Genomic DNA, 20,608 nt, shown 5'->3' with positions numbered 1-20,608 from the left:
CTCCCGGAACAGGCAAGACTTGTGACAGGATAAAGATTATTTGTTCTGTAGCTAGCATCCCTAAAGACACAGTTGCTTGCTGGGGTGTTATATGAGAAAAAGATACATATTACTTTGGTGCTTTACTGTGTACTGCATGGATTTTTTTGGAGTGCAAGTTTTTAATCTTGACAAACAGGATGGTTTCAGCACTCATCTAAAATTTTAATGCTAATAAAAATATAATTTTTGTCATATTATCTTAGTCTGAGAAAAACCCTTTTTCTGCATTGGTTATGAGGTAAGGAAATTTGTGGGCCCTGTGGCACTAGAGAACCATCAGTTCTGTCTCTAGGTTCTCTGCGTGGGTCTGTAGCTAATGTTGCAACACCTGTCCTATATTTCAAGTGTAGCAGGAGGCCTTTTGAGCAAACTATCATTTAGAGAAGAGCTAGAGATTGCGCAGTCCCCTGTGGCTCTGGGAAAATTTAATGGAGTTGGAGACTAATCCCCCTACCAATGCTCTGTGGAGCACAGGGAGCAAATTTCCTTACCTCTGAGGAAGAAGTCAAATGCTCTCCAAGGGGGACCTTAGCCAATTTTTCCTCTTTCCCTCCCTCTTGGGTAAAGTTTTCTAAGGGAATGACTGAGGGTTGACCCTATGGAAATTAGAATTTAAGAAGACCCATTATAAAATTGATTTTATTTCCTTGTCATTGGAAAGTTGTTCCCTATAGCATGTTCTCTAATGATTTATCCGGGAGTTTCAAATGTTGTAAGTACCAGTGGTTCTGTATTTCCCTGACCTGTCTCACTGATGGATGGCACAGAGATGGGGATCACAAGATACAGCAGAGATGAAAAGAGAGATAGCCAAATAACATAAAGATGAAATTTCTTTTTTTATGGTTTGACTAAACTGCTAGGGAGAATCAGGAATAAGACCAGCAGCATTTGCAGTATATATGCTGGGTGATATACTAGTTTAGATCTAGGCTACATTTAAACACAGTGAAATTTGCCTCTGACACAAACCAACCACTTTTAAATTTATCTCCATTTAAATCACTTGAAATTTATTTTCCACACTTTTCTTGTAGTATGTTTGCACAATATCTGGGAGAAAAGCTTCTTATTTCTCTTTTTCCCCCTTATTAACCCTTATGGGTTATTAACACCTCCCTCCATGGAGTACCCACCCACGCACACTTCTTGGGAAGCAAATGTGACGAGAAGTGCTGAAGCACTATGAGATAAGACATTCTTGAAGAATCTCTGATCTGTTGAGCAATATCTTGTGAGGTTTACAAGTCCAAAGGATTTAATATAAGTAAACAAAACCTTTCAACATCTTACAGCTCCTGGGGAAAAAAATCGAAAACATTCCAAAATTCACTTACCACTTCTTATTGTCAGTGCTACCAGCGAATCTTGCTGTCCACCCGCCTCTTCTATTCTGTCTTAAGCAGCCACAGCAATATCCTGTCTCTTCTGCTACTCATCCATCCAACATAAGTATGCAAGACTAATGTAATGATAGTAACCTGCCATCTGTTTTTTTGACTTTTATATGTGAGATTTGGTATTTGCTACTTTTTTCTATTTGGTATTGGCTCTGAAATTTTTTATGTTGATAGCAAATGCAGTTGTAAATTCAGTCTCTGTATTTCTCTTTTCATGGGGCACCTCTTTTTTTTCATTGCTTGTGTTTTGTTTGTTCAAATTAAATATTTATTGCTTCTTAAAGAAGAATGAACTTTCAGTAAAAGATGATAAAGGATTTATCTGGTGATAAAACATGTAAATCTTTCCAGAAACTTCAGGAGGATTTTAATATTAATGCGGATCAAATATGGAAATATATACAACTTGAGAATAGTTTCTTGGAAACAGGAAGAACTGAGGAGTCAGAATAGAAGTAATCCTTATTAGGATGAGTTTCTGATATTGATAAGACAGAAATACAGTATCTCAATTTTATTTTCTCTTGCTTAAATCTCTTCATTCTTTTGTGAATGGGTAGGAAAGAATGACAAGTCAGTTCTTTAAAATACACTGTTGGATAAATCATTAGAGAAGAAACTATAGGGAACAAGTTAGTAGTGAGAAGGAAATAAAATCTGTTGTGTAATAAGTTTTTTTGATTTCTAATTTCCACAGGGTCAATTATCAGTCCCTCCTGTAGAGAAAAAAAAAAAAAGATAATTATTTATAGAAAATTAATATTTTACTATTTTTAATACTTTAATAAGCATGGACATCTCTCCTCCTCTTCTGCACTCAGGATAACTCTTTTTCTCTCCTAGTATGAATTTTGGTAAAACGAGAGCCTGGTACTTAGTATTCCTAACTTAATACAGCATACTAACTCAAATGAATGTTTAAGGTACTTATTTTTTTAATCTCCCTTTTACTCTTTCCTAAATATCACTGAAATCAGGCAATGTCCTTACTCAACATCAAAACAATAGAAATGAGAAGTTTGGAGAAAAATAACAAGAGAAAATCAATAGGTGACATGCAGGTTCATTTTTAAAACAGCAACACTCTAAGGTATACTTTTTGATTTTTAGATTTATTTAATTTTTAAAAATTTTTTTTTGGTTATTGGAATTTCATAGTTCATGTTGTGACAACTAGGGACGAGTGGGGAGCAAAGGGATTTTGGGGTTCCTGCTTCACACCTAAATTTGTATACTCCACTTTGGCATTATCTGATCTTCATTTTTACCACAGTCATGTCCCACTTTCATATGACTAACCTTTGCACATGCTCAGTGATCAATTAAACAGAGCTAGATGTGACTGGAAAGATATGTTGTTGAAAAAATTTACAAGATCAAGGTCTTAATAAAATAGGATAGGATGTTCAGATGATCCTCAAGGATTTAAGTCGTTTGCTATGTGAAGTCCTGGGTACCCTCACAGAGAAATGCTCTGACTTCCAGAAGAAGGGTCACTCCACACAGCCTCCACTTTTCAGGGCTGTCTCTTCTTTCCAGACAGCTAGAAATCCTCAAAGATCCACATTTAGGAGAGTGGAATAGGTGGTGCACGGTCCAGAGTCCAGATTATTTTTCTAACACTTTCTTCTAATACCCTCTTTTCAGTCTTAACATTATCATTTCGAAAGAGATTTCAAATTTGCCCAGTATGATGATTTTTAAAGTCTGCATATGACACTCATTCATGCTGTGCTCTAAGATAATTTACGAAAATGCCCTGCCCCCATTTATTATTTGGCATGCAGGTTTCTTTCACTTGCTGTGTTCTGGGACATGCTCTCAGCTAACTAGTGAAAACCTCTGCAGGATGTTTTGCTCATTAGAGAGGCATTTTGATGTTAAAGAAATAGTTTCCTTTTTATTTTAAAATGTCTTATTGGATAAATAGTATACACATTTTCCTGAGATGTGTTTTGAGGGCAGCTGCTTGGAAAATGAAGAACAGAGCCTTCAGATCTCTGAAATTAATGGAAAAGTTCAGTGAAATTTGGATTAGACTCTGATGATAAAGCAATCTGAAACAGAAACATCATTAAAAGATACGGGTAATGGAAGTGTGAGTTTGTCTGAAAAACAGCTTGTGAGGTAATAAATAATGAATTATTGTTAAGAAGTACATCTGTCTCTAAAGGGAAAAATGCATCATACGTCTGTACTGATGAAATTATTAAAATAAGTACCTTTGAGATAAGAGGATGAACTATAGAGAAGACCAAATGAACAGAGGGCTAGGGGGCTTTTATGCTAATTAATTAACGGACATACAGCGAAGAGACAAATTGTTAATATATGCTAAACACACAAAATCTAAAAGACCATCTGATACATTCTGTCAGAGACAAAACAGGTCTGTTTAGTTAAAGGCTGTAATATTGCATGTATGCTTGCAGGCAGAGATAAGGTAGCTAATCTAGCTTTTCCTGAGGTGCACTCTGTCTTTTTAGTGCTTAAATTTCAACCTTAAGTTTCTCCTAATGCTGCCGTTTGTATGGGATTGTTCCTTGTTTTCTGGCATATAACCGGTTCCTTGAGAGAGAGATACACCTCCAAATAATGACTGCTTGTCAGGAGGATATTTTTTTCCTGCCTGCCTTTAATGCAGACTCTTATTTTACAGACAGGTTTCTCAAGGCTCATGCTGTCTTATTTTTAATGGCTAAAAAATAAAAGGGAGGAAAACACTGACACACAGCCGTTCCAGACGAGAATGGAACAAGAGCTCATTTGAATAACCACCCTATGGATCTGTCACGCTGAGCTGGAGACATGCCTCAGCAACCTCCAGCAGGCTCAAAATCAAGCCCTCGGATGAGGAACGGGACGAAGGAGCGCCTGCAGCCCGCGCGTGCTTTGGATCCGCTTGCTGAAATGCGGCTGCTCGGGAGAGAGCTGAGTGCAGCCTTGCAGAGGAATTTAATTCACTGCATTACACAGAAACATATGGCTGGAAGCCTACAGGAAAATAGCGGAGGAGGAATTTTGCAGCGATAACATAAACCCTATTCTGCATGAAGTAAAATCAATATTCATTCTTAGAGCAACTTTCCAGGTTCTGGAAACCATACATTGTTTGATTTCACCAAGTTCAGGGTCTTTGCCTCTATTCCCTCCCTGATACACAGTTGTGCTTTAGAAAGAAGCTGCATTTTTATGGAATTATAGAATCATAGAATGGCTCGGGTTGTAAGGGACCTTAAAGATCATCTAGTTCCAATCCCCCCTGCCATAGGCAGGGATGTCACTGACTAGATCAGGGTGGCCAAGGCCCCATCAAGCCTGGCTTTGAGCACCTCCAGGGATGGGGCATCCAAAATTTCTCTTGTCAACCTCTTCCAGTACCTCTCTACCCTTACTGTGAAGAATTTCTTCCTAATGTATAGTCTAAATCTATCCTCTTTTAGTTTAAAACCATTCCCCCTTGTCCTATCATTATTTACCTGAGTAAAGAGTCCTTCTCCATCTTTTCTGTAAGATCGCCCTCATTGAAAGGCCCCAATGAGGTCTCCCTGGAGCCTTCTCTTCTTCAGGCTGAACATCCCCAGCTCTCTCAACCTTTCTTCATAGGAGAGATGTTCCAGCCCTCTGATCATCTTTGTAGCCCTCCTCTGGACTTGCTCTAGCAGCTCCACATCCTTCTTGTGCTGGGGGCCCCAAACTGGACGCAGTACTCCAAGTGGGGCCTCACAAGGGCAGAGCAGAGAGGGACAATCACCTCCCTTGACCTGCTGGCCACTCCTCTGTTGATGCAGCCCAGGATGCAGTTGGGCTTCTGGGCTGCAGGCATGCACTGCTGGCTCATGTTGAACCTTTCGTCCACCAGAACTCCCAACTCCTTCTCTGCAGTGCTGCTCTGAATGAGTTCTCTTCCCAGTCTGTCCTCATGTCTGGGATTTCCCTGACCCAGGTGTAGCACCTTGCACTTGGACTTGTTGAACCTCATCAGGTTCACACTGCCATAAGTTTGAAGCAAACCTGGCATGATGTGTGCCTCCCTTATAAAGCTTTCATAATTTGTTTTCAGTTCAGTAGGCCACAGGAGGCCCAAAAGAGGCATACTACAAGCTTTGAAGTGGTAAGCCTATAATGACTGCTGTTCTGACAGATATGAGTAGTGAAAAAGGTACAAGTACCACCATAATAAGAGTAAGAAATGAATTTAAAATGCCCAAATCTCAAAAAGCACCCATGCTGTATCAGTTGTTGGCAACAAAGCCAATGAGGGAACCCCCAGGTGGGTCCCATGGAGGAGCTCATTTTTAGTAGCAGGCCTCTGAGCTGCATGTAGGGATGGGTGGTCACTACCAGCGAATCTGAACTGGCCCAGCTGTCTTTGTGCTGGAAGTATAGGCACTTTCCCAAACAGATTAGAACTGATTAGCAACAAATTATTAAGCATAAAATGAATTTCTTGGCATTTAGCCACTGAAAACATAGAGTGAATGTATATCTACAGGAAAAGGAGAATGAGTATCCATGGATGAGTAAAACAGTCATACACATTAGCTGTTGCAGATTATTTCTTGCTCAAAGTGGTCGTTACCAGTTAAATATAACACCTCTGTCCATTACAGTAAGCGAATTGTTATGTAGAAACAGGAGCTCTTAAAATGTTACTCTATTCTTCTGTGGCCTCTGCTATGAAATGGAACCCTTGCTTTGTTTCACTTATGTTAGTATAAGGTTGTGAGACTTTCCACTAGGAGAAGGAAGTAGTCTGCTCAACCCTTCAGCCAGTTTGTTTTAATTATTCTAAGTAGTCTGTTGGTAGGTGCAATGTCCCCACAGCTAACAGGAATACTATCACATTGATTGTCTAACTACAAGGCATGCTGCAATAGTAGGCATTGAGAGATTTATATATATGATAGATTTGATAAAAACCGTTTGCCTTTGGTGGGCTGAAGTGCTTGTTTTTGCACATAAGATCTAATGTTTCTTCCTAGCAGTCATTATCTTGGCTACACATGAAAATTAATTTGCCAGCTGTCTTATGACAAACATCTGAAAAAAAATAATACATAAAAATATAAATGGTATCCTTCCTGCATTTGTTTACCAGAAGGAGATTTTGACTTTTTTTTTTTTTCTTTTAAATAAAAAGAAAACCAGCTACAAATATTTTTAACTTATGCTAGGAAACAAAACAATAAAATAAAAAAGAGATCAGTTATTCTTTTTTTTATGTGATGAATGGAAAGGTAGATATTTATATCCTGTTTCTGTGTCTGTGTGTCTACAGAGCTTGCAAGCTGGTAGATAAAAAGTGGGGAAGAAGGTTATTGAAAATTTCATTTAATTTGATTTGTTAAATAATCTTGCTTTTCCTATTGTCTGTAGAAGGAAAATATTTTATAGAAATCTCACTGAGTAATTCAAATTTCTGTAAAAACAAGATCTCAGAAGATTTTTTTTTCTAATGGACCAAACTATCCAGGATACATTCCTCTATGGCCTCGAATTATTTACAAATTTTTTATCTTCCATTTTACCATTCTGTATTTTCTTTACTTCCCTTATGCATCCATATTCTCTCACATATATTTACTCATCTCTGTTTCTTCTCTGTATGCAATTTTCCATTACTGTCTCCTTTTCCACTTTCCAGATCTTTTTTTCTCTTTTTTTTTTTTCTTTTTTTGAAGATTTATTTATTTATTTATTTTGGTTTGAAGCTGCTCATAAATGTGTGTCAGTAGTATTAACTTGCATCTTAAAAGCCCAGCCTCCCCATGTCTACTTCTTAAAAGTAATGGGCTAATGAGGAAAAGTTGCATGACTTCAGCTTTTTATTTATTTCTAGGCTTGCTGTGAATCTTAGGTCATGTGTACTTCTGGGTATGCTGGCTGTACTGGGAGATTCACAATGGACAGTTTCAGTAGTGGTATGATGTTTCCAAACATACACATATATTGCAGGTGTGTAGTTCTGTTTTTACAGTGGTTTCTTGAAGGATTATAAAGAGCATCCATGTTGTGGCAATGCACCAGCATTCAGACATCACTGAGGTATTCAGACATCAATGGTTAGCCCTTGTTTGCCTTTAAGTGAATCCATTTCAGGCAATTTGCCATCCTGTTTCCAGCAATATTAAATATACAGCTCTGCACTGATCTCTTAGTGTAGGAGAATGTCTGCACTGAGCAGGTTTTTCATTGAAGATTTTTTTCACCCTTCAGCCTTGTGTGGCGCTTTAACGATCTGCTATACACTGCCTCTTTCTCTAATCTTCTGAGAGAGTCAGTAGGCACAAACTGTACTGAGAAAATTATACTATACCACACTCTGAAACTGTGAGTTTGATTCCAACATGTCTGGTGGGACTGCTGCTAAAAGTCAGCATCTAAAGAAGCATCTCATTTGAATTCTGGGTGTACACGTGAGTTAATACGAATGTGTTTGGAGACTGAAGGCTGATGTATCAAAGACACCGTTCAACACCACCGCAGGAGTGTTCCTAATAGTGCGACCATTTTTTCCTTTCACTTCTGTCAAATTTATCAATGTCTGATGTCATTCTTTCTGAAAGAGAGAGCCTATTAATATGTATAAAGTAAAAAAAAAAGTTCATCCCTATGCATTAACATTTACTCATGGCAATTATGTCTGCACTTATTAAATTCGTACACTCCCCCCTTCTTTTTTCTTTCTGTTCCAACCCCTACAGAAAATGACACCAGATCTATGAATTTTTATGAATCTGTGTGTATGTGTGAGATGTGTGAGTGTGCATACCCCCGTACATATATTTATATGTGTGTGTGTGTGTATATATATATATATATATACACACGCATCCCTCTCTCTCTACTTCTCTACCTTTGGTACTAATATATTTTTCAGTACTAATGACTGAATAATTTTACCCACTTTTTGTATCTTACTGCTAGAACATTTTCTAAGAAAACTAATGACAGCTTACCTGGAGCTAGGCTGAGCTGTTAGGCAGGCACATAACTGCATTGCTCCATGAAGTACACAAGGAAGGAATTGGACCTGAGAGCGGCATAGTTTGTCTTCCTCTCCCTCCTCATTTGTGCAAGGAAGAGGTAATTTATACTCCTCCATTTTCATGCGCTGCCTTCTGGTGCAACTTAATTTTCCTGTGCAGTGGGCCAGAGTGTAAAAGAAGGAGATGAACAGCTCCCACCTCTTGCCATCTCCTTAGTCCCTGCAGTCCTCCTCTCCCACCCTGCTGGGCAGCCCCTGGGGACACCTGTATGGCAAGCTGTGCTGGAGGAGGGACAATCCTATAAATACTATCTGTGAGTGGAGAAAACCATGAGATTAAATGCTGTGTGTCTTCTTTCACAAAAAGTTTGCCTGTCTGTGTTTGCCTAATTTCACCCCGAGAGAGCCAGCTTTCAGCCCCTGACTACTGCTGCTTGGTCCTGGGAGGGAGGGCTAAGGACAGAGCAGTGGGTGATAGGCATGGGTGCACAATCTTGTGCCCCTGGGACATGTGCTATCTTTATCCTCATCTGCAAAAAAGAGGATTTTGTGCCACAAGTTGGGATTTGCACTGATTTTGGTGAAAACCATCACTTGTGTTAGGGAACTGTTTTCTGCTTGGGGCTCCTGGCTGGAGTTGAGGCAATCTCGAAGTATAAAGTGAGATTTTGCTGGCTGATACGGAAGAGAGCACTTGGATGAGCCTTCTCAGGAAGGGGCTGTGACTCCAGTTCAAACCTTTGGTTTGACACAGCCTGCATCCACTCATATTCAGCAGGACAAGAGAGATTCTGAGAAGCCAGAGCAAGCAAAATGAGAAGGTGCTGGTGAAAAGATAGAGAATACATATTTTAATGTTGGAATATTCTCCACACTCCTCCTCCTGCAGAGGTGTTTATAATGCAATTAAATCCCATCCCCTTTCAGATCTGCACTGGGACCAGAAACCTTAAAAAAAAAAAAAGAAGAAAATGAAATTAAATAAAAATAAATGTAAAAATAAAAATAAAAATCTGCCAATAATTTTAAACTGCAAACTTTAGTTTCGGGGCTGCAACTGCCTTCTGCCCTTTAACTGGACAGAGTAGAATAAGAAAGACCAGAGAAACTGGGAGTGTTTCAGGGAGTAAATTCAACATTATTGGCTCAGCTGGATCAAAAGAGATCTGTTATTGCAGTAATCACTGTCATACCCAAAGGCTATGATCAGAATTGGAAGGATGCTGCTTTGATGTTTTCCTAAAATAAATACAAACATTTCTCACTCTTTTAAGCTGAGTCAACAAAAGAGCAGCTAACTGCTTTGTTAGCCAAAAGGCCCCCAGCACTACTTTGGTTGATTTTTCTTCTGCCATGGCTTAAATAATCATTTAAACATTATCTTCCTTTGTTCTCTTAGTGCATTCTTATAAGGCAGAGCGGAGCAGGAAAGTGAGACCCATGGCTCTAAACATAAGGCTTTGGTACCTGTTGACTTGTGTTTATTCCCCTCCTCGTTACACCCTTGGATTTGCAATCTTTCACAGTGAAATGTAGAGCAGTCCTGCCTGGCAGGAAGCTAGTCAGTGTGGACCGCTGTGTCCCTAGACATCACCCCATCGGCCTCAGGACAGCCACGCTTCTCTGAGGTCTGCATGCTGGTGACCACTCAGCTACCTTGCCATGTCCTGTTGGCTTTCAGGGATTCATCAAGTGAGATGTTTCAATCAAGTGGTCAACTGTCATCAATAATAGCTGGATTTACCATGGTCAAAATACACGTGTTTTCTCTGAAGAAGCACTGTCTATGTGTTTCTGTTCACATGACTAACCACAATGCAATTAAATTCTACTGTGCTGCAGATCTGTGCAGTCATACAGCTGCTGAAGCCCCTCCAAAGTGGATGATTTACAAGTCCTGTGTTCCACTAGTCTGTCCTACTCAGAAGAAATGCATAACCTAACCATTTTCTTACTGGCATTAAAAGGTGCAATTAGTCAATAAAGGGACAAGTTAATATTCTCCACACGTATGTTCCAAACATCAGAATAATATGCTTTCTCATGGCTAGTATCTCATCATTTTGTGGTTTAGCTAAAAAGGAAACTGGCAGGACAACCACGGAGTACACCACGGGATCTCTCCACAGATCTGGGGCAGTTATTATCTCTGCTGCAGAGAAGTATTTTCTCTGCTGGAAGAATCTTCTAAATAAATGAAAAAGTTACTAGGGAGTAAAAGTTTTCTTTCTGTGGTTTAGAAAACTTTCTTGTCTTATTTCAAAGACTTAAGTGGCATGGGGAAATCCCCTAGCAGCCATAGACCCTGGGAATTCAATTGTTTCCATCTGTTCCCTATTCCCTAAGCAACATAGCATGAAACCTACTATCATTTATTTCCCTAAGCAGCCTCCTGTGGAAAGAGGGAGCCTTGATTAGTGTACGTGCATATGGTTGCATGTCCACATTTGAAAACCCAGCCACTGACAGAAATATCAGCTTCATGCTCATTGCCATTCTCAAGCTCTCTGCACTGTATATGAAAAAGGTAACACTTCCATTGTGAAGGGCAAGGCATGTGGGAAACAAGGATTGAGATATTCTTACCAGATACTAAACCAACTCATTTGCTTTACAGTTCTCAAAACAGTCTGTCTCATAATAAAGGATTGACCTGGGTTCAGCAAATTTGTGGCTCTTGTGTATCGTCAGATGATTCAGAATTTTTAACTAGCAGATGCATTCGTCTTAGCAATACCTTCCTTTCTTGAACCTTTTCAATGCTGTTCATAAGGCAGTAGTACATATTTTTATATTTCTAAATCTTAGTTCTGAGCTGTTTTTTTCTCACTAAAATTGTCTCCCCCCCCCCCCCCCCCCCAGCTGTTTTTCTCATTGGAATATTCCTTGTTTTACAGAATCACAGAATCGTCTAGGTTGGAAGAGACCTCCAAGATCACCTAGTCCAACCTCTGACCTAACACTAACAAGTCCTCCACTAAATCATATCACTAAGCTCAACATCTAAATGTCTCTTAAAGACCTCCAGGGATGGTGACTCAACCACCTCCCTGGGCAGCCCATTCTAATGCCTAACAACACTTTCAGTAAAGAAGTTCTTCCTAATATCCAACCTAAACCTCCCCTGGCACACCTTTAGCCCATTCCCCCTTGTCCTGTCACCAGGCACGTGGGAGAACAGACCAACCCCTACCTTGCTACAGCCTCCTTTAAGGTACCTATAGAGAGCGATAAAGTTGCCCCTGAGCCTCCTCTTCTCGAGGCTGAACAATCCCAGCTCCCTCAGTTGCTCCTCATAAGACTTGTTCTCCAGACCCCTCACCAGCTTCGTCGCCCCTTACCAGCCCTTTGTCACCTGTCGTTTTACAGAAAATGCCATTTGAAAATGAGTTTCTCTGACCTTTCTTCTTACTGGTGAGTAACTAGAAGTGAGACTCAGTTTTCTGTATGTTTTCTGAGTGAAGCTGCCATGAACTTAAAGTAGGTTTTCATCCCAGGCTGTTTTGTCTATGTCTACATGCTAATGTTTCATTTCACTTCACAAGCTATCATTTTTGCTACAGCAGAGATCATTCTGTGAGACTGAATTTCAAGAGAGTTGGCCTTGCTTAAGACATTGTAGGGTCATTTTGTAGCTGGGTGAGACCATTTGGTACAATGGTGGGTTAATTTTAAGATTTGATACTTGTTTAGGGAAAGATTTGCAAGATATGTCTGTATGCTATGTTCCTTATTCACTAGACTACTCTTTTTCATTCACCTTTGAAATGCCTGTAATATGGTCCATGTGTGCAGATTATGTTTTACGGATCAAGTGAATTGGCAAATTATGCTGCCTGGCTACAGAATTCAGTTCCTTTAAGTGTAGGGCTGCATCTTTCGTTCCAGTCCAGAAAGAGGAAATTTATAACAGACGTCAGTAGATTTGAGATATTGCAGGACAGTTACTTTTAATCAGTGGTGCCTTAATAATGAAGAGTTTCTAAAAGAGCACTGTACCAGAACTTCAGAATCAATGTCTGGACACTGGCTGGCCTCATGTTTGGTTAATTAACTTTTTTTTAGGGACATGACCGAACAATGAAAAGTGAACTTCAAGATCTTTGGAAACAATCATATGAGCATAAGAGTTTGAAGTTGTTTTGTACAGAGGCTTTTGAAGGACCCAATGTGTGAATTTTTAAATTAGTAAATATTATTTATTCTAACTTTGATCAAGAAAAGGGTTTCCAAATGGGACAAATTGATTATAGTTTTAATCTGCACATCTGTAAATCAATATATATAAAAACCATCTAATATGATATTTTCTTATAGCAGTTCTGATTTTAAAAGTTCAACTCAAACACTGCAGTATTCTAAGCAAAAAAAAAATAGTAGGTATGATTGTTTTCAGCTAAATACTGTTTAGGCATGATTATTTTCAGCTAAATTTTAACTAAAATGCTTATAATACATCACCCGTGTCTATGAGCTTGTTAGCAGAAGTATGGCTGGGGAGCCTACAGAGAACTTTCTGTAGAAGGGGTTTTGATAAAAGTGAAGGTGGAAATTTCTGTTTCTTCTTTCCATCTGTTACTTCTCTTTGCTTTTTAGTGACAATCTAGCAACCTTTCCCAGAGTGAAAAGCAACATATTCACGATCATCATCATCAGAATTGTAGTGTTTTTGATCCCTAAGAGTTGAAGAGGAGCCCACTGTGCTAAACACTATACAAATGTAACATCTGTGTAAGAGTAGCTCTAGAAGGAGCATCCTGACATACTGCAGTCAAGCTAGGATAGGGACATCTGAAATGATATAATAGCTCTGCTGTCATCAGCCAATGTCGTTTTCTGACAGAATGATGTGACTGTCACAATCACCAAGAGAAGATTCACCACGACCTGTTATGGATCTTCAAGTCAGTAGCAAAAATATTTTCTTATGATGCTAACCTGTTTCTTGATTGTCTGGCCTCTTTCCCTCAAAATTTGCACCGAATTTTTGAAAGAATATGGCAATATAAAAATGATTTGGAAGGATTGTTCTAGTAATAGCTTGAAATATATTTTAATGATTCTTTTTATTTGCTGAAAATTATTTCAGGTAAAATCTCATTCCAGATACACACAGTTCTGCTGTTAATGTCACTGCTGTGTTAAAGCAACTTCTTGTAACAAGTTATTATTTTATGAAGGTAGCTTCATAAGAGAAGATTTTTTTTTTTTTTTTGGTTTTCAGTTGGTTAAATTATATCAGTTTCTGCATTTGATAGTTAGTAGATGGAAGTCTTTTATTTGTCTACAGTTCTAGATAACTGCATTATTTATGAAAGTAAGCATTTCTCCTTATAATATGGCAGGAAATAATCTGCATAATCCCCAGCTTCTTGAAGAAATCAAAACATTATTCATTTCCTTTTCACAGGTTTGGATGGTGTAAGAAAATAAGAAAGCTGCTCATTCAAAATGCAGCCTCTAAGGCCAGAGACAAACGAGTTTGTTCCAGAAGCTGCTCTTCCTCTCAGAGAGGCTAATGCTCAGGGGCTGATGCTAAAGGAAGGTGCTTGAGTCCTAGGGCCTCGGATCTTGAACGTGGCTTTTTTTTTTTTTTTTTTTTCATGGTGGAACGACAACACAGAAGGAGGATATTTTTATAAGTAAGAGTACTTGCCTTATTCTCATGTCACTGATCAGTGACATGCATTTATGTATACTATTTAAAGCTGTGTTAAATGCATAAATGTGTGTAGTCTGTGACACTCAGCTCAACAGATATTAAAAGATCCCAGCCTGTGGTAATCATTTAACTTGCTCTTCAAGACATTTGCAACTGCTTCACATTTTCTATTCCTTTTTAGTATGTGAGATGAAAGCAGGATTGTGGTGACAGCTCAGAGAGCTACCCCTTCCCTTTCCTCCCGCTATTTTTGAAGAAGGACTGGTTATTTTTATTATTATCTTATACCAGTCCTGAGTTGAAAACATTTGTAGCTATTTAAGCGCTTAAGGAAGATCTGCTTCTTACCTTAGGGTAAGACAGTAAATTCTTCCTTGTGTTGACCGCATCAGTTATCCCTACAAGCTTTTCACATGCCTGAGGGGTATTTAGTTAGACAGATTCTCTTCATTCAAGAGAAATCTCCAGTGAAGGTCAGCCAGACCATCAACACTTACTGAAGAACAGGGTGATGGGTTTGCATGTGTGAATGGGAGGTCAGTGACATGGTGCTGAGGAAAGAAAGTGAGGGTATATCTTTCCTTTTCAGCTCCTGCATGAGAGCAGCCCTAGTTTCAGAACAGAAGAGCTGTGATTTGCTTGCTCTGCCATCTGTACTCCAAGCAGCAGCAAAAATGAGGTCCTTCCCAAAACATGACTTGAAGTTTTCCTTCTCCAGACCTTTTAAAGCATTATCTTTGCAAATTTGCAAGGAAACAGTAGACTAGTTTATGCAATGGAGGATGAAGTGTTTAGTGGGTCATTCAAACACTGTGACACAGAACAATAGCTTGCTATTCGGCAGTTCTCTACAGACTGTGTGGAGCCCTCAGGATTGCATCCAAATTTCACTCCTCTCATAAGATTTGTCTTCTCTTCCCTGAACAAGGCATCACATTCAGCTGGAGGGTGGGCATCAGCTGCCCTCTACCAACTGTACAGTTCTGATATGTACAGTCATGAGGTGGGGGGCAGGCTTCAGAGGTGGAGATGTGAGCTTGATTTCTGGGGGATGGAATTTGACTTGGGGAAAAAAATGTGCAAATCAAACAAGTCACATTTAACATATGAGACCTGACTTTCCCTTTGGCCTCTGAGTCCTACAAAGGCTCTCATTAACCACAAAGCTCAATATTCAAATGTCAGTCCTTCCCTTACAACTAATTCACTTTAACAGGGATTTATATATGAGTTGTCTCACTGGGATCAAGAATTATCTACCTGCATGCAGAGTCATGCATACACATTTGCAGGATCAGGCCCTCAAGGCACGCAGGATTTTGTTGGCCTACATGTCGCTAAGTCACAATCTGATGTGAATTAAGGAAAGTGAAGAGAAGCATATGGTTACATGGCAAGAGTGCTGCAGAATGGTTTAAAGTGTTAAAGGTTTAAATCACACAAAAGCTATAAAAATCAACTTTGTTTATGGAGCAGTACAGAGACCTATTGTACTTAGTATCGATCAATCCATTGAACACCTGGTTCAAAATGTTCAATTGAAAGCCGGGTAAAAGTTCTAAATTGAACAATCTAAATAACCTATGAACCTGACAGTCATAAATCAATGCCAATGTTACACATAGTTAACCCTAACCAGTTAGCAAGTTGTCCCAATTATTAGCTGTGTAACCTGGTTAGGAGTTTACCCTTTCAGAGTTGTATTAATACAGAAGACCTTTCCGTGCTGAAAGTTCCTCAGTGAAGTGAATACTAAGCTCAGTAAAGCCTCTATTCCCTGCTTCAGTGCCAGGTAAACCTTGCTTGAATATCAGTGTGGAAAAGAGAGAGTTGAAATTAAGAACCAGGGATACAAAAAGACATTCTGTCAACTTCAGGGGTTGAAGTGCTGCTACAAAAGATGTAGGATCCACTTTTCAAAGGTGCTTTATTCTGCATGGAGGATTATTCACATCTGTATGGTCTCTTATAAAAAAACAATTTTTTTCTAATGCCAGTGTTGTTTTGTTACATTTGTCCATAGGCTTTCTGATATTTGGCTCTCTGGAGACTCAGAAGGAAAGTAGTTTGCTGTCCTATCTTGTCTTATACATGCCTGGCTATGTTTGCCTTTCTTTACCTCCTGAGGACAGAACACTTTTTTTTTTCTTTTTAATTATTTTATTATTATTATTTTTTTAAGGGATACACACAGGAAATTCCATTTTCAGTTAAACCATTTTGCTTGGCATTAATTACATTATATGCCTCTAGTTCTTTGCTAAATGAATCCTCCATTAACTTTTATATTATTTTATCCTTTCAGCTCAGGCTGAAAGAGCTGTAATTGCCTGGGTTGCACATAAACTTTAAAAAACATATTGGAGCTATGTTGGCTTTTATTTTTTTTTTCCCTGTCTGTTGGAATTTCTCCAGTGTTCCCATACTTAGCGAGAAGTAGTATTCATGGTTTTGTAATTTCTTCAGCCAACTTTTTTACAGCTTTTTGTTGCAAATTATCCAGATCTGTGGACTTCATTTGCTATTTAACATTCTCCTGATTTACTTCTAGAATGTACAACAGTGCATTGTCTTCGTATGGTAGGACAGATTTTATCTTTTTTTTTTTTTTTTTTCCTGAACATCAGATTTATTTACAGAACATACAGATTTTTGCATGTGTTCTTGATATAGCTACACTTCCATGCGGTCAAAACCCCAAATCTTTCTTGTTATCCTTAACTCTGATGAACAAAATTAATTTCTTGATTCCATCCTCATCAATTTTTTTATAGTTATTATCTTCGATCTAATACTCATGACTGGTAATAAATGTCTTTTTTACAGTTATTATGACTTGCATAGCTGTTTTCATTTCTATCCAAGTCAACATTTAGGCTAGCCCAGCTAAAATTCTTCTTCTTCTTCTTCTTCTTCTTCTTCTTCTTCTTCTTCTTCTTCTTTCTTCTTCTTTCTTCTTCTTCTTCTTGTTCTTCTTCTTCTTCTTCTTGTTCTTTTCTTCTTCTTTCTTCTTCTTTCTTCTTCTTTCTTCTTCTTTCTTCTTCTTCTTCTTCTTCTTCTTTTCCTTCTTCATCTCTTATTTATTTATTTTTATATTTTTTTCCCAAACTGGTAAAATGTTTTTAAACACTTTCCAGTTATTTTCCACATTTCCTGTTTAACTTCTTTCTCCCAACTGATTTAGCTCATAATTGTTTTCAGCTTTGCAAAATTAGCTCCTCCAGTCCAGCAAGAATACATATTACTGGTCTGGATTTAATTCTGATTACATATAACAAACAGAGACAAATCATGATCACTTTTATCTAAGCTGCTACTGATTTTTTTAGTCTACTTCTATGATATTTTCTATAGGATAAAATAATACAAGATAGCATTCCAGAAGTGTTGGAAGCAGCACTTTTTAAGGAGTTCATCATTTATAGCATATTCCAAGGATATGCTAATTTAGTGGTATGAAAACTCCAAGCCATGCTATTTAGACTGAAGTGCTGATGCTGCATGGTTTACTTTTCTTCTTATTTTAAGGATGCTTTCTTAATGAGATAGTTTTCTTGTTTGTTTGGTAAATACTTATAGAAAACATCAATAACTAAAAAACAAAACCAACCAACCAACCAACCAAACAAACCACCACCACAAACACATACCGTTTTTTACCTCTTTTGTAATACAACAATCTCCATGTTAAGAATTACTTATGTCTTTGAACCTATTTCCTAGTTATCTAGTACTTCTTTTACCTAATTTTGATGGCATAACAGAATTTTCAAAGTTCAGAGCTGGCTTCCCACAGAATCCTTCCCAAGTAAGAGGGATTGATTAGAAGAAGAATATGTTTAACAGCTCCTCTCCAACTGACATTTTAAGAGGGACATGGTGCTTGTCTCAGCTTTTTATACTTGATGCCTTCCTCAATAGATTGCCAGATGGTAAAGTGGATCAGAGTGTCAGGCTTCAGTACATCATGTACCCCAGAAGCAGGAAACTGGCTCTTGAGTGGGAGTTACTGCTAATTTCAGTGGATCTGGGATCTGGCTCTGTATTGTAGTTGTGAAGAGACAAAGTTAGAAATGACAGACAACTCCATGCCCTGAGTTAGAGAAGATGATCTCATTTTGAGCATGTTCTTTATGTTTGTTTCCTGCTAGGAATTTTTTAGAGTACTTTGCAGCTACCTCATTTATGATTCTGTTCATTGTTGGTGTGTTGATGATAGACACTTACAATACACTTGTGTATTTTTTAATTTGAAACCCTATTTTTCTGTGCAGCTATGATTCCATCTTTCAAATTAGATCAATGTTCAACAGAATTAGTTATTTTATATTGTCAAAAATGTATTACATTTCTCATCGAAATCCTCTGCTTTTCATAAAATAACCTTTTTTACTTAGGACTATCACTATAATTAATAACAATAAAGTATTTTTTTTCTGTGGCCTATAAATGTTCAAACAGATGCATCTCTTAGAATACAGAGGTTTGTGAAATTACTTTTTTGATGAAAAATGTAAAATCACTAGTGCCAAATGTTTCATGAATACATGTCAGTCTTTGCCACATTTTATTTTTGTTGCTTGCAAAAAGCTGAATATAAACTGTTCTGATCCTCCCCCAAAAAACAGGTTTTTATTTATCTGTATTAAGCAAACTCTCTCTCTGATTTTCTTTTGTATCATCTCTTCTCTCAAAAGACTGGTGTGCTTAACAATGCAAACTTGATTAACTAATGAGGTGCTAATGTGGTGCATTAAAAAATTCTCATTTCAAAAACATTAGCAAAATGAGAACTGGCCAGACTGCTTATGCTTCTCATGGTGGAAATGTTGTGGTGTTAGTAGGAATGGAGTGGTGGACAGGTGATAGAAAGATTAGGCTGGGAGAGTCCAAACTTGGTTTGTGTGAGACAGTCACATATAACTTCTAGACAATTCATCATGAAAAGCTTTGATGACCCTCTCTGTGCTCAGTGATGCTGTCCTCCAAAGGGACGGTGAGAGTTTAACACACAGTGGATTCATGATATCAAAGGACTGCAATAGGTTTTGAAAGCTAAGATGATATACCTATTAAATTTTCCACTCTGTGAGGCTCCCCCTCTGGGCTTAAGAGGTCTGTAGAAAGTCCTAGGCTGTAACTGCTTCACTAAGGAACTGTATTTATTCGTTGCAAAATGGTGCTTGTGTAAACCAACATTTTAATGGTAGGACTTCCTCCAATGCTACAAAACCCCACCATTTTAAGTAGAAATGACAGAGACTACCAGTGGATCAGGGAAGTTCATGGTATCAGCGTTTTCATGGGACAGCTCACTGAACGCAGCCCTCTGCAGCTTTCAGAGTCTTGCGGGAGAGAAACTTATGGTTCAAATTTTAACAAAGAAACTGAAATGAATTTCTGAGGATTATTGCCCACTCAAAATTTGTATAACCCTTTTCCTCTGAATGTTTGCCTATCTCCTGTACCAATGCAACCTGTGGAAGACAGGAGGGTTGCAGAAGTGAAGCTCTAGATTGAAGGTGGACCACACTAGAAATAACAAAAGTATACTGAGAGGAGGCCATAAACTCATTCTGCCTGCACGCATCCCCCTATAGAATATGGTTGTTATGCTGGTCACATTCCAAGCAAAAACATATTAATCCGCAGAAAATATGGTAGTGTAGTTTAGGGAGAAATTAACCTGGTCTGGCTGCAGTCTGCTAAAACATGGTCATTGTTCTGCTTGTTTGGGTCAGTGCTGCTAAAGGTTTAACCAGACCACCTTCCAAAGCCTTCCTGCTGGTAGGTCTCTAACGGCTCTTTAATTTATTTTTCCTTGGTAACCCATCCTGCTTCACTTGTCATTGGATTTAAAACAAGAAACTATAAAGACAGCACTGTAAAATCAGAGAATAATGTGACTTAAAAATAGGAACCATGTTCCAAAAGTAAGTATCTGACTTGTATAAGAGTCGGTTTTGCTAATGATTTTGCTATGGGAGTTAATTAACAAACAAGTCATGCCTGTGCTCCTTACTGGTGGCTGCAGTAATCTTCTTGCTTGGTCGAAAGAGCTGAACATAAATAAGATTGTCACAAAGTGTATGGTGTGAAGGAGAATTTGGTATTTGGGAAAACAAATTTAAAGCAAGCCCAGAAATATCCCTGTGAAGTTTTCCCTTTGCAAATACTGTCACAGTTGGTAGAAAGGAATCAAGAGACTTATTTACAATTTAAATGTAAGCTTGGTCATAGAGGACATTTTTTTGCAGACAGATGTGGATCAAATACATCCACTGGGTTACAGTGCTGAGACCACCCAGGCTTTTGCTAATGCTGGTGTTTACATAAAAAAGTTAGAACAAAGCTTCCCTCCAATTAGAAAGCCAATATCTAACTAGATGCTAACTTGTTATATACCCTGTAGTCTAAATGTTAATAGCTTTGACCTCCTTCAGTTTAATCTTAATCTCCTTGACAGAGCAAGTGAACTTTGGGTTATGCTTTACCGAATTGTTCCCTTTGTTT

The 20,608-nt window shown here is 38.3% G+C and overlaps 1 long non-coding RNA gene across 2 annotated transcripts in view; it reads left to right on the top strand.

The window, feature by feature from the left end:
* The window catches only part of LOC106035370 (uncharacterized), a 63,693-nt gene that overhangs the window by 10,551 nt on the left and 32,534 nt on the right, over positions 1–20,608 (top strand). The window contains exon 1 of one of the 2 annotated variants that reach the window (XR_010830463.1): positions 11,282–11,847. The exons of the other annotated variant lie outside the window; for it this stretch is intronic. This is a non-coding gene — a long non-coding RNA (uncharacterized lncRNA). Of the gene's footprint in view, positions 1–11,281; positions 11,848–20,608 lie in introns of those variants that run through there. 2 annotated transcript variants of the gene reach the window in all.

The sequence above is a fragment of the Anser cygnoides genome, chromosome 3 (assembly GCF_040182565.1).
Source record: "Anser cygnoides isolate HZ-2024a breed goose chromosome 3, Taihu_goose_T2T_genome, whole genome shotgun sequence".
NCBI lineage: Eukaryota > Metazoa > Chordata > Aves > Anseriformes > Anatidae > Anser > Anser cygnoides.
Note: the sequence above shows the minus strand (reverse complement) of the source record. Positions and strands in the feature narration are given on the sequence as shown.